Source organism: Equus przewalskii, chromosome 12 (assembly GCF_037783145.1).
Source record: "Equus przewalskii isolate Varuska chromosome 12, EquPr2, whole genome shotgun sequence".
In the NCBI taxonomy this organism is placed as follows: Eukaryota; Metazoa; Chordata; class Mammalia; order Perissodactyla; family Equidae; genus Equus; species Equus przewalskii.
The window spans coordinates 13,418,224-13,433,478 of record NC_091842.1 but is presented as its reverse complement, the minus strand read 5'-3'; positions in this window follow the sequence as shown (position 1 = coordinate 13,433,478).

Genomic DNA, 15,255 nt, shown 5'->3' with positions numbered 1-15,255 from the left:
CTGATGATGGAGCCACCCTACTCTGGACAGGAAGCCCTTGGCCTCGACGGTACACTTTGGGTTGTCACCCAAAGCAGTCAAGGGGTGGGAGGGGCCAAAAAGGAAACAACCCCCCAAGAACCCTTCAATCAGCCTTCAGAGGTGTCAGCAGTCCACTCCTGGAGCCCCAACACAACCCGAGTTCTGACTCCAGGCATCTCCCCCTGCCTGTGAAGCAGCCCCTGGGGACTGGTCCACCTCTCTTCTCCTGGGCCCTGGGAAGCTGTACAGAGTTGCAGAGGCCATTCATGTGCCAGACAAGACTTCTCTCAAGGGACTGCAAATCTGCCTGAGGTGTGACGTGTCTGTTTTTAGAATAAGAACGTCACATCAGCAGGAAGCAGTGGCCAGAGATGGAGGGGGGCGCAGGGTGAGGGAGATGACCATCCGTCTTAGAGCCTCAGGGTTGCAGCCCAGGTACCTAGGGCACCTCTGCCCAGCCTGAGGGCTACCCAGCCAGCCCAGCTGAACGAAGTTGCTCCACGCCAGCACTGCTGGGGCCCTCTGCACGTGGTAAGTCACAGTGTGTTCACAACAAGGCTACAGGCAGATGGCATTATCCCTGCTTTGCAGATAGTGAAATGGGAGCTCCAACTTCTGGGTCAAGTGGAAAGCGTGCCCCAGGCTCCCCAGTCCAGGGCCCAGGATCCAGCCTCTGCAGCACTTGGCCGAGGGCTTCTCTGGCCTCTGAGTCTGCTCTGCCTCACTGGGCAGGGGTGAATGCTGGGGAATGAAAGGCCCCTGGGGGTGTCCTTCACCAATGACTGATGGGAGCTGATGCATAAACGCCGCAGCAACCTCATGCCGCAGGCGGGACAGCTCCGGGCCCCTGCGTCTGCACTGTTTCTCGGAGGTCCCCACCAGACTTAGCTCAGCCGCCACAGTGGCACCTTGCTTGATAACAGCCCCCTGTGGTCCACCTTCCTTTCCTCGTCTTGCTTCTCCATGCCTTTCCCTGGGTTTCTGGGATGACTTGTGCTTGAATCCTTGTCTCAGGGCCTACTTCTGAGGGAACTCAAGCTAAGCAGAGAAAAAGAGGAAAAAGCTGAGAACTAGGGCGGCCACTTGTGGCCACCTCACTGTATAGCCTGGGTGGAGGCGGTTCAGGGGTGGGGAAGCCTGGTGCAAGCTGGCTGGCGGTGATGTCCAGGCTGGCCATCAGGGTGTGCAGCCCAGCAGCAGAGTCTCCAGGGATGGAAGCTGCTCAGATTGGTGCTGGCACAGGATTCTATTCCTTGCATACTGTCCAGGTTAGAGCAGGACCTGAGAAAGGGGTCTGGCCAGGCCTGGGAAGTTAGGCCAGGGCTTGGTACTGAGGCATAACCACTGGGTTCATCTCAGCTGAGGCAGAAACCAAGAAGGATAAACTCAACACATTCAGTTAGTCAGAGGAGAGGCTAGTACTGGGTAGAAACAGGATTCTTAGGGCCCACAGGACACCTGATTCACTCAAGACCCCATCCCTGGGAGCCATCTGATATGGCTCAGGCAAAGAACAGGCAAATTATGTGCAGGAGGGTCTCACCTGGATAAGAGGAAGCAAGACAAGCACTTGTGCCCAAACTGCCATGCCCTCCTAGTGGCAGCTGGGCCCTGGACTCCCTCACCACCACCAGCCACTCCAATGCAATCCATCACCACCCAGCTTGTGTCCTAAATATCTCTCCATCCATCCTCTCTCTCCATCCCCACTGCTGCCTTGCTGGGCCTGGCTGCCACTGCTGTCTCACCCAGACTGCAATAGGGCTGGTCTCCACACTCCTGCCCTTGCTCTCTCCTGTCCTCTGCTCCACAAGGCAGCCAGAAAGGCCTGCCAATAGATCAAGTCTTTTCTTGGCTTAAAGCCTTCTAGTGGCTTTCAATTTCCAACATTCTTTTGTTCTTCATGTCACGCATCTTCTCTTCTTGGGAGCTTTATAAACCCTGCTCCCTCTGCCTGAAGGACTCCCTACTAACCCACTTTTCTCTGTTCCTAAATGGCATCCTGCCATCCTTCGGATCCCAACTCAAACACCACTTTCTGAGCACAACCTTCCACGGACCGCCATTCAGATGACCATTCTGTTACAGAAGGTGTCCTGACCACCATGAGTGCAGCAAGAGCCAGAGAGATAAAATAAATAAACGAGCAGTTAGGAGAACTGGAGGAGAGATGGAGGGAATGGAACTTATGTCTAATAGAAGTTCCAGAAAAAGAGAAAGGAGGAAAGGATAGAGAAGCAATATGTAATGGGACAATCAATGAGAATTTTTGAGAGCTAAAGAGCAATATGAGATCTCCAATCAAAAGTACACTCCAAGAATAGACAGCATTATTAAGCCACATAAAATCAAGGATAAAGAGGAAATCTTTAAAATTATTGAAAATTAAGCATAACCATAAAAAAAGAGAGAAATAGCATCTCAACCTTCCAAACTAGCAAAGTTTTATACTTCAAAATGTGTGTGTGTGTGTGTGTGCGCGCGCGCGTGTGTGTGTACATATGTGGCCAATTGAAGACAAAGAAGACAAAAAGGAAAAGAAAAATAAAGTGAGTACAGGGGCTGGCCCAGTGTCGCAGCGGTTAAGTTCACATGCTCTGCTTTGGCAGCCCAGGGTTCACCAGTTCAGATCTTGGATGCAGACCTACGCACAGCTTGTCAAGCCATGCTGTGGCAGGCACCCCATATATAAAGTAGAAGAATATGGGCACGGATGTTAGCTCAGGGCCAATCTTCCTCAGCACAAAGAGGAGGATTGGCAGCAAATGTGAGCTCAGGGCTAATCTTCCTCAAAAAAAAAAGTAAATAAAAGTAAGTAAGTAAATAAAAAACACACAATCAGGGAGGATAAGTCCAAATATATTATTAATCACAATATATGCCATTTGAACAAAGCAAATAAGTCTAATCATATATTTGATACATATATATATATAATGCTCCACCCAACAAATTGAGAATATTCATAATTTTCACACATACATTCAAAATTTAGCATGTATCAGGTCATAAAGAGAATTTTGACAAATTTCACAAAAAATGTATATCATACAGACCAGATTCTCTGCCCACAATTCAATTATTGACCTCAATTCAACTTGATTAAACAGATTTTTTAAAACTTCGGAAATTTAAAAATTCATCCTAACTACCTCCTGGATAAAAAGAGGAAATTGTACTTAAAATTACAAATGTTTTGTAACTAAATGACAATCAGAGTAGCACTTTTCTAATGCAACCAAACATAGGTTTTAGAGGTAAATGTGTAGCCTTATATTCATGTGTTAAAAACATCAAGAAAGACTAAAATAACAGACTAAGATAAATGTTCTGTGATCAGATAAAGGAACTGGAAAAGGGCACCAGAGCAAACCTAAGGAGAGCACCAAGATGGAAATAACAAAGATAGACCAGAAATAATGAACTAGAAAACAAGAAGAAATAGAGAGGAATTAAGAAAGAAAACACAGAGCAGACACTGCCCTTGCCCTCATTTCCACTCTTCTTCCTACAATGTGATAGAATCTTTAGGAGGTGCGTGGCCACCCAGTAACCTTTGAGGCCATATGTGAAACATGGAAATGGGTACAGGTACTGTTTGTAACCTCTGGGTCCCGCCTTTATAATGAAGCAGTGCAGCCCCCTTTCCCTTTCCCTCTTCCAGCTGGCTGGAATACAGGCATGATGGCAGAGCAACAAGACAGAAAGAGCCTGGGCCCGCAATGACCTTCATAAAATTTGGGACATTTATATGAGATAGAGTATTCATTGCTAGGGCTGCCATAACAAAATACCACAGACTGGGAGCCTGAATGTGAGAAATTAATTTCCTCACCTTACTGGATGCTGGGAGTCCAAGATCAAGGTTTTGGCAGGGGGGGCTTCTTCTGAGGCCTCTGTCCTCGGCTTCTGGATGGTCTCCTTCTCACTTTGTCCTCACATGATCTTTTCTCTGGGGGTGCACATGTCTGGTGTCTCTCTCTGTGTCCAAATTCCCTCTTCTTATAAGGACACTAGTCAGACTGGATTGGGGCCCACTCTAATGATCTCATTTTAACTTAATTACTTCTTTAAAGACCCTGTCTCCAAATACTGTCACATTCTAAGGTCCTGGGGGTTAGGGCTTCAACATGTGAATTTAGGTGTTGGGGGAACAAAATTCACCTCATTACAGGTAATAACAAATGCATGACTGAAGTCATTAATCATTTTAGGTGCTGCTTTAGCACTCAAATTTATATCCTATCCAAAAGCAAAACCAAAAGCTAAGGTTTTGGGGGAAAAAGTTAAGATAAAAAGACTACTAGTTATCCTATATAATAAAAAAAAAAAAAAGGGAAGGACAAAAATAAGCAATATAGGAAATGAAAAGAGGGCTATCCATTCAAACAGTAATTACACTAGGAAATATGTTTAATCAATTCAGAAGTTGGCCTCTGCCATCCTAAGCCCAAATAAGTTTAGAGGCAAATTTTCCCAAATGCTAAGGCCAAGAAAACATATACTTTTTACAAAAATGTTTCATAGGATAGAAAAAGAATGAAAGCAATCTATTTGAATTTATGAGGCCAGTATAACCTTGATAGCAAAACCAGACAAGGATAATTTTTAAAAAGGAAATTATACATCCATTATACACTTATGAATATGTATTTTAAAATGTTAAATAAAATATCAGCAAATTTAATTTAGCAGCTAATTTAATTTAACAGTGAAAAAAATTAATAATAGTTGCTGGCCAGGTGGGATTTATCTCATGAATAATAAGTAAATCTATTAACATAATATGACACTTTATAGGATTAAAGAAGGAAAAATGATGATTAAAGAAGAAAAATGAGATGATTATGATCATCTCAATAGCTCCAGGAGAAACATTTGATAGAATTCTATACTCATTCATACTATCAAAAAGTTAAAAAGAAAAAAAACAATCAAGAAATAGAATATAACATCCTTGATGTGATAAAAACTATCTGTTTAAAACTTACTGCAAATGTCATATTTTAGGGTAAAATTTTAGAGACAATTCAATTCAACTCAGGGCAATAAAGGGTGCTTCCTTTTAGCATTACCCTAACGTACTGAGCCAATGAAACAAGGCAAGTAACAGAAATAAAAGACATTAAGTGAAAAACAAAAGTGTGTCTGGAGAAAGTATGATTGTCTACATAGAAAATCCAACAGAATCTATTCACAAACCCGTAATCAGCAAGATTGCTACACAGGAGATTGACACACAAACATCCATAACAGTACATATCATTAATAACTAGAATATACTACTCTTAACAATTCCATTTACCATAGCCAAAAATTACAAAAAGAAATTAAGAACTACAAATAAAAAACTACAAACTAATTCGGGCAAGAGTTGTGCAAGACCTTTACGATGCAAATTACAAAACATCATTAAGACACTCAAAAGAATATTTGAATAAATAAAGAAATATATACCACATTCATGGACAGGAAGATTTAATATCATAAAGGCATCAATTCTACCCAAATTTATCTATAAATTGAATAGAATTTCAAAAAAATATCCAAAAGGATCCTTTGGGAACTTCACAAGATGCTTCTAAAATACATATAGAAGAGCAAAGGGCCAAGGATAGCCCCAGACAGATTTATTAGATAGAAAAGTTCATTGCATAACTAAGATGGTGTTATATCAATGCAAATGTAGGCAAGTAGACCAATAAAAGAGAATAGAGAGCCCAAAAGCATGTATAAACCAGTGGAGACAGAGTGGACTCTTCTATAAAAGATGTAAGATTATGCATGTGGAAAACAAAATTTAGATCTCTACATCATACAAAAAGATCAATTCCAGAGGAACTAAAGACTTAGATGCAAAAAGCAAAACTTTTAAAAGTTTACAGGAAAATGTCCTTTACAATCTTGAGGTAGAGAAGGATTTCCTAGACAGGACACAAAAAAACATGAACCATAAAGAAAAAAGGACTAATAAATTCAATCACATTAAAATTACAAATTTCTATCAACAAAAGATACTATTAGAAGTGTTACAAGACAATCCACAGACTAAAAAGATATTTGTTACCCATACAAGGGATTATAATCAGAAAGATGTTGGGGAAAAAAACCCTCATACAGATCAAGAAGAAAAAGACATATTAAGAAATAGGAAGAGGGGGTGGGGGGACATAGAATATGAAGCAAGTTACAGAAGCAAAAATCCAAATGAGCAACAAACATGAATGAATCTCACCGGTAATCAGGCAAATTGCAAAATAAAACAACAAGATACCATTTTACATTCATCAGCTAAGCAGAAATTAAAGTCTGATTATATCAATTGTTGATGGAGATGCAGAGAAATGAAATTCTCGCTCAGTGTTGTAGAGTGTCTGTTCCTATAAGCCCTTGGAAAGCAAGGAGAAGATGCTCATTACCTTTGCCCCACCTGTTCCATCGACTATCCTAGGTAAACATCCTAGAGAGAAATCTCAGCACCTGTGCTCCAGAATACATTTCCAGGAATGTTCATGGCAACATTGTTTAAAACAGAAGAAAAAAAATAAGACACAAAGTAAACGCCCACCAGCAGGAAAATGAACAAACAGATTGACATATAATATACAAAGGATATGATGTGGCAGTTAAAATGAATGCACAAGAGCTACACATCTCATTATTACACACATAGTGTCAACTTGTATGAATCTCAAAAATCATTAATGGTGAGCCAAAAAAAAAAAAAGCAAGTTGCACAAGGATACATACAGTATGATACCACTTACATAAAATGTTTTTTGGTTCAATTTTTTTAGTCTAGTTTACTGAGATATAATTTGCATGCACTAAAATTTACTCTTCTTAGTGTACAGTTCTGTGAGTTGTGGCAAATGAGTATAGTTGTGTGGTCACCCTCATAGTCCAGTTATAGAACAGCTCATGGCCCTCCAAAACTCCTTAGTGCCCTGTTAGAGGCACCAAATCCCTTCCCCCCACTGCTAACGCCTATAATCATAATCATACAGTATGTAGCTTTTTGAGTCTGGCTTCATCCACTTAGCATAATGCTTAGAGAGTCATCCATATTATTGAATGTATCAACAATTTTTTATTGCCGAATAGTATTCCATTACATGGATATACCAATTTACTTATCCATTCAACAGTCACAGTGCATTTGGGTTGTTTCCAGTTTGGAGCAATTACATGCTATAAACATTTGTGGACTGGTTTTTGTCAAAATATAAGTTTTTGTTTCTCCTGGGTAAACACCTAGGAGGTGGATTTCTGAATCATATATTTATATTTAGTTTAATAAGAAACTGCAAAAGCATTTTCCAAACTTTCTGTACAATTTTGTATGAGAGTTTTAGGAGCTCTGCATCCTAATCAGCACTTGGAATTGTCAAGGTTGTCCATCTGTTTGTTTGTTTGCTTTCTTGCTTGCTTGCTTTTAAAATCATTGTAATGGGTGTCTAGTAGTATTTCATTGTGTTATTAATTTGCATTTCTCTAATAGCTAATGCTGCTAAGCATCCTTTCATGTGCTTATTTTACCATCCATATGTCCTTTTGGCTGCAGAGTTGTTCAAATTTTTGACCATTTTTAAGCGGTTATTTGTTTTCTTATTATTGAGTTTCAAAGATTCTTTATATTCCAGATCCAAGCCCTTTATCACATGTGTTTTGCAAATATTTTCTCCCAGTCTATAGCTTGCCTTTCCATTTTCATAAGAGTCGTTTGAAAATCAGATGTTTCTACTTTAATGAAATCTAATTTAGCATATTTTTCTTTTATGGTTCATGGGTATAGAAGCTATATCTAAGAAACTTTTGCCAAACCTAAGGTCACAAAGATTTTCTCCTGTGTTTCCTTCCTGGAGTATTTTAATTTTAGGTTTTGCATTTAGGTCTGTGATCCATTTTGAGATAATTTTTGCATAAGTTGTGAGGTATAGATAGTCAAGTTTCTTTATTTTTCTTTTTTCTTTCTTTTCTTTCTTTCTTTTTTTTTTTGCATATAGATGTCCAATTGTCCCAGCACCACTTGTTGAAATGACTACCCTTTCTCCACTGAATTGCCTTCATACCTCTGTCAAAAATCAACTGATCCTAGGGGCTGGCCCCGTGGTGTAGTGGTTAAGTTTGCATAGTCCGCTTCAGCAGCCTGGGGTTCGCAGGTTCAGATTCCGGGTGCAGACCTAGCACCACTTGCCAAGCCATGCTGTGGCAGCATCCCACACAAAATAGAGGAAGATTGGCACAGATGTTAGCTCAGGGCCAATCTTCCTCACAAAAAAAAAACAACAAACAGAAAAATGCTATAAAAAGAATAATCAACTGATCATATACATGTGGGTCTATTTCCAGTGTACAAAGTTTCAAAACATGAAAAATAGGATAGGGCTTTACCTGTTAGGGAGAAATGAAGAGAAATTTAGATAGATAAAATTTTTATTTTATTTTATTTTATTGAGGTCATATTGGCTCCTAACATTGTGTAAACTTCAGGTGTACATTATTATATTTCAGTTTCTATATAGACTGCATCATGCTCACCACCAGTAGTCTGGTTTTTATCTGTTTCCATACCTACATGCCCCTTTATCCCTTTCACCTTCCCTCCCACCTCCTCCTCTGGTAACCACTAATCTGTTCTCTTTATCCAGGTGTTTATCTTCCACATATGAGTGAAATCGTAGGTGTTTGCCCTTCTCTGTCTGACTTATTTCCCTTAACATCATACCCTCAAGGTCCATCTATATTGTTGCAAATGGCACGATTTTGTCTTTTTATGGCTGAGTAGTATTCCGTTGTGTGTGTGTGTGTGTGTATATATTATATATATATATATATATATATATATATATCACGCAACATCTTCTTCATCTATTCATCTGTTGACGGGCACTTGGGTTGCTTCCACGTCTTAGCTATTATGAATAATGCTGCAATGAACATAGGGATGCATAAATCTCTTTGAATTGTTGATTTCATGTTTTTTGGATAAATACCCAGTAGTAGGATAGTTAGATCATATGGTATTTGTATTTTTAATTTTTTCAAAATATTTTAGCCAGTGACAATTATACCAGTGAGGTTCCCCAGGAAACAGGCTCAGATGGAGTTGAGCATGCAGGGTGCTTATTAGGAAGTACTCTTGAGATCAACACCTGTGGTCAGAAGAAAGCAGGAGCCAGCAGATGGAGAAGGTGTGCCCCCACTCACTCCAGAGGGAGCACTAGGGCTGGAATGGCCCTTCACAGTTGTCCAACATGGCTAGGTTTTTACACAGTGGGGCCACAAATCCAGGGAAGGGGATCTGAGCAATGAGCCTTTACTGTCAATCACAGTAGGGGGTATGCTTTGGGTTTTAATTTGCATCTCTCTGCCAATAATAAGGTTGACCCCTTTTCATATTCCTATTGACTATTTGGATATATAGTCTGTGAGAGGGTGATAAAGTGACTTGGGGCCTTACTGAGACACAATGGGACCCCTCTGGAGCATCAGCCTCTGCACACAGCACAGGGAAGCAGCCTCCAGGACAGGGGAGAGTCCAAATCTCAATCATCCATTTCCTAGCTGTATGCCCAGGGTGAGTGATTGACTTTCTCTGTATCTCAGTTTCCTTCTTATAAAGTAACTGGGATTATGACTAGAAGGGAAGGCTAGGAAGGAAGGGAAGGAGATGTCCTGGTTTTAATCTAAACTCTGGTCCTTGGGATTGAAGGATGTCCAGTCAATTCCAAAGGACTGGTGAAGTTGCCTCCATGGGTCTGTTTGTGAGAGAGACCCAAGAGCTTCCCAGGAAGCGATTCATCCTAAAGGAAGAGAAATGTAAGGCCCAAGTAGATGGAGCCAAATCAGTGCTTCAGATTGGCCCTGGGCTCAGCCCCACGCATCCAGGTCTGAGTCCCAGGAAAGGAGAATGCAAGAGAAAACTGTAAGAACCCTGTATCAGCGGCCTACTGAAGTGAAACAAACCATGCCAAACTTAGTGGCTTCAAACAAGAACAAATATTTATTTTTCCCATGAATCTGTAGTTTGGGCAAGGCTCAGTGGGGACAGCTCATCTCTGCTGCAGGTGGCATCAGCTAGGGTGGCTGACTGACGCTGGATGACCCGCTTTTCAAGATGGCACACTCACATGGCTGGAAGGCAAGAGCAGGCTGTGGGCAAGGAACCTCAGATCCTCCCCATGTGCTGCTGGGGCTTCCTCATAGCATGGTGGCTGCGTTCTATGAGGAAGCATCCCAAGAAAACCAGTGGAAGCTACATCACTCTTTATGACCCATTGTGTCACTTCTGCTAGTCACAGTCCATCCAGATTCAAGGAGAGAGAGGAGCGTCAAAGTCACCGTGTATGAAGAACATGTGGGACGGGAGATGTTTTTGGAAAATACAATCTGCTGCAAGCCCTTTCCCTAAAACCTTTGCACAGTGCTGACAGCTGATGTGGCACGTTATTTTGTAGTTGTGTGACCATGGACAGTGAGGTTGGAGGGACAAGTGTGGAGAAGAAACTCCTGAGATGGGGGCAGCTCAGAGGCCTGGGCTATGGCCAGGCCAGCCTTCATACAGGAGAGGTCCTCGGCCTTCCAAAGGGCCGCAGAGGAGGAAGGAGACTCTAGCTACAGAACATCTGCCTTGGGCTTAGCAAAAAGTTTCAAGCAGCCATCCCAGCTTGGATGTCGACTGCAGGAGGAGGGAAACAGTGATACCACATGGTGGGAGGACGCTTGTGAGCACAAGTGAGACACCACCTGGGGCTCCTGGAAATAAATAGCAGAAACTTTGAAAGGCATAGAGGTCCCATTAGACCAGGAAGGAAACAAGCCAGAGGAATACTTTTTATTACCATTGATGTAACCCCATTTCTCTCCCTGTACTGGAGAAAGGTAACTTACAAGAGATAATGCATATCACGTGCCCATCACATGGCTTAACACATGGTGGGACCTCGGCAAATGCTCTTCTGAACTGTCTGATATGTTCCCCACCCATAATGAGCCTTGATTATTCTATAGGGGGAAGGGCTAAGCTTGAGGTTCTCTTGGGAGTCCACCACCCAGTGGGCCCTGTGGCTACTCATCAGCAGATAATGCATATGCAGCTGATATAAAAGTCCTGTCAGGACTGAGATCTGGCACTGCAGTATTAAGTGTCCAGGCCTCATCTAAAGGGACAGGGAGCTCCCATCAGGGCCAGGATCATGGGGACCAGAACACGGTCAGGGCCAAGGGCCAAAGTGGACCAGGCAAAGGATTTTCCCAGAGAGGATGAAAGAACACTGTGTTAGTTTCCTGTGGCTGCTGTAACAAACGAACAAAAATTTAGTGACTTACAACAACAGATATTTATTTTCTCACAGGTCTGGAGGGTGGAAATCCAAACTCTGTATTACTGGGCTGAAATCAAGTGTCATCAGAGCTTCCCTCCCTCTGGAATCTCCAGGGGAGAATCCTGGTGGCTGGATTCTGATGGCTGCTGGCATTCCTTGGCTTGTGGTCGCATCACTTCAGTCCCTGCCTCTGTGGTCATGTCACCTTCTCCTCTTCTGTCTGGGTCAAATCTCTTTTGTAAAGATATTGTGATTACATGGGGCCCACCTGGATAATCCCAGCTAATCTCCCTAAAACCTAATTTCCATCTCAAGAGCCTTAATTTACTCACATCTGCAAAGATCCTTTTTTCGATATAAGGCAACATTAACATGTGCCAGGGCTTAGGACTGGGAAATCTTTGGGAGCCATTATCAGCCCACCACAAGTGCAGACACAGGTGTGAGTCTGAGTGATGATCAGGAGGGAGACTAAGGTCAGAGCAGGAGGAGGAGGTTAAAGAGCTACGTGTGCAGAGTGAGCAGAGGAGGGATGGCCACAGGAACTAACCTGGGGTCAAACCTAGGAGACAAGAGCTGGTCATGAAGTCCATCCAAGATGGGGCCAACAGTGCAAGTCCTGGGCTGAGGCGCCCTCTAGCTGGTGCCCCCAGGCCAGAGTAGGAAGCAGAGGGCAAATGCCAGGATCCTACCATAAGGAGAGTGGGGGCTTAAGTGAGGGAAGGCCACTGAGGCAGTGGGGGAAGGCAGCACAAGCCATTCACACATACTGACCTTTGGGCAAGTTGGAAAACAAATCCCTTTCTCAGGATGCTTTACTTCCTTCCTCGGAAAATTATCATCATATACTGATTTTGCAACAGTAAGCAACTTCACTGGTTTTGGGGGAGAGTGTTGTAAAACAAATGTAACGGTGACCCTTAGATGTATCTAGAGCCTGTACCACCACACATGTTGCACAATATGCACGTCTAACAGGAGGTGAGAACCAGGGACAGTGAGCTCAAGAAGCTCCCAAGTCCAAATGGCAGGTTGGCAAAGGCTTGGGCAAGGTGCAGAGATGGACTCTGACGCTGCCCGTGGCTGGCTTTTTACACCCATCCATCCATCACCTATTTGCCTGAGTGGGCTGGCCCCACTGAATGGTCAGACTGGGATGGGTGGATGAGCAGGAGGTGAGGGGCTTGAAGGCTGTTTTATTTTATGCTGATGGCATGATCCCAGTGCAGGGCCATGGATGTGAACATCCCCAGGACCAGCAGCAAGCATGATTTCCTCTGAGAACTTTAGGTCTCAGGGCTGCATTTCACTACACAATGACAACTGCCATTTATTGGTCATCCACCACATGCCAGGCACTGCCCCCTTAGCCATGTCATCTCTAATCCTCACCTCAGTATTATCCTCCCCATTCTACAGATGATGAAACTGGGTCTTCAAGAGAGTAAGTGATTTGCGTTGGGGACACACAGGAAGGAAGCTGCAAGGCTGGGATTTACCCAGGCTGCCTGGTACTCTATGCCACCCTCCACCAGGAGATGGGCAGCTCCACTGAGAAGGCCATCAATAACACACTGAGTGCCCTCAGCCTCCTGAGCCTGAGTCCAGCCTTCCATCCCCTCGGGCCTGAGGCGTGGATGACGCCTGACCTGCTCACTCTATTTGGGAGTTGAACAGTAAATTAAAGGGCTTCATTATCTCATTTAAGAGTGGAATAAAACACTTTGGAAAGGCTGGCACATGAACTGCAATCAAGTTCTGAAAGGTTCTCCATCACTGGAAGGAACGGCCGCTGATAAATTGCTCTTTTCACCGAGATGTGGCTAATATCTCATGAGCGCTCCCAGCAGTGTCCACTGCTGATGTTTCTGCATCTTCACAAAGGATTTTAAAAAAACCAGATTGCTTCCCAAGAGGGCAAATCATCTTTGCAAAAAGATGTCAAAAAGGTGCCCTGGGTCCACTCCACCTCCTATGACCTGCCGAGAAGGAACTCTGGGGCAGCTTCAGATCTGGGGCCATTTGGGACCCCCAGGACACCCCCCAGTTGCCAGTCACCAAACATGCATCGTGAGTCACTCCACAAGCCTTGAATGAACACCACTGTGGGAAGGCCACATGTCGTCCCAGCCCTGCCCTCCCGGGGCTTACAGTGCAAACCGGCTGTGTATTAGTTCCATGGGACTCGGTTACAGTTTTCCTGTCTCAATGATTTAATGACCAGCATCTCATCACCTTCCTGGGAGGCAGCCATCCAGCGACTTGCATTTTCATTTTATCATGAAATTGAGGCACAATTTACCCAAAATCACACCTTCAGAATCTCAGGCCCTGATCCTCTCCGGAATTAGTTCACAGGGTATTAAAGAGCTGCAGTAGTGCTGGCCTGAGGAATTGGCAAAGTAACAACAGCACCATTCACACCACTGGGCACTTCCCACTGGTCAGGCCTGTCACCCGAATCCTTACAACAACCCCAATTTACAGATGAGGAAACTGAGGCACATGAGTGTGAGTGGTAGGGGTGTGGAGGCCCCTCAGCCCTTATCTTCCACCGTGTCAACCTTTTAGATTTTAGAGGCTATGCAGGCTGGTTCTCAGTCATAGATTATGACAATAAAAAAAAAGAAGAAAAAAATGCTGAAAGCACAGGCTGAGGATCTGTAGGAAGGGGGAGGAGGCAGAAAGAGGGTATAGAAGGAAACGATCAAGACGGAGAGCGAGGAGGGAAAGAACTTGGTGGCCTCTTGTCCTGCCTGAGCCCTGCCCAGGGACAGCATGAGCGAAGTGATGGGGCTGCCCCAGTCACCACGACACCTAATGTTCACTCATTGATTCGACTAATGGACATTCCTTAAGTGACTCTGCGTGCTCAGGCTTGCATGGGCCCTTGGGAGACCCAAGAAAAGCTGTGTCCACAGGCTCCTCTCCCCCTCCTCCCCTGGCCTCAGTCTCTCCATCTGTAGAATGGGCATATGAATCCCTACCTCTCTGGAGAACCAGATGCGACAATGCAGGCACCATGGAGAAGGTTTAGCCATACCTGTTTCCTTCCTTTCCTCCTTCACTGAGGGCAACCACAAGCTGGGAAGGAGTAGAGAATGGGAGCCACAGAGGGGGCCCACCCTCAAGGCCAGAGTGCCAAAGAACTGTCATCTATGCATTCATTTATTCGTTCACTCATTCAACAAATATTTACTGAGCATCTACTGTGCACCAGGAACAGTGCTGGATGCTTTCCCAAAGGCATTCTTTCATTTAATCCCCACGCACACATGCATGCACACACACACATGCATGCACTCCCCATAATGAAAGAGGCACCATTATGCCCATGTTACAGATAAGGAAACCAAAGCAGAGAAAGAAGACCTAACTTGCACAGTGCAGAAAGGGACGGAGGCCAAATTCAGACCAGGCCTGGCTCTCTAGGATCCATGCTGGCTGGCTGGCTGGCTGGCTGGCTTCTCATAACCCACACTCTCTGCTGCAGTAGGGCTGAGTGAAGCCTAGTGCCTGTGTCTGCAGCACAGAGGCTGCCATCTGGTCCCTGGGGGCTCCTGGTAAGGCTGGACAGGCCTGCAGCATTGGAGAAGACTCTGTCCCTGAGACCCAGATAATGGTTGGTGGGATTAAGCTGTGACTGTTTATATTCATCCAGTCCACTCACTCTGGGTACCAAGAATTCTGTCCTGTAGGGGTGCAGGGGAACGTGTGGGAGGGGCACCTCTAGCAAAGAATCAGAGAAATCTCTTCTTCCTGCAACCCTGTGGGAAAGCGTGGGAAAGAAAAGTGGCTGAGGCCTGGTTCCCTCAGGATAGGCCAACAGGGCATCCATTTCACTGGGCTCCTGCCCTGCTCAAGAACCCTCAGTGACTCCCCATGGCCCTCGGCTTTGTTTGTTAAA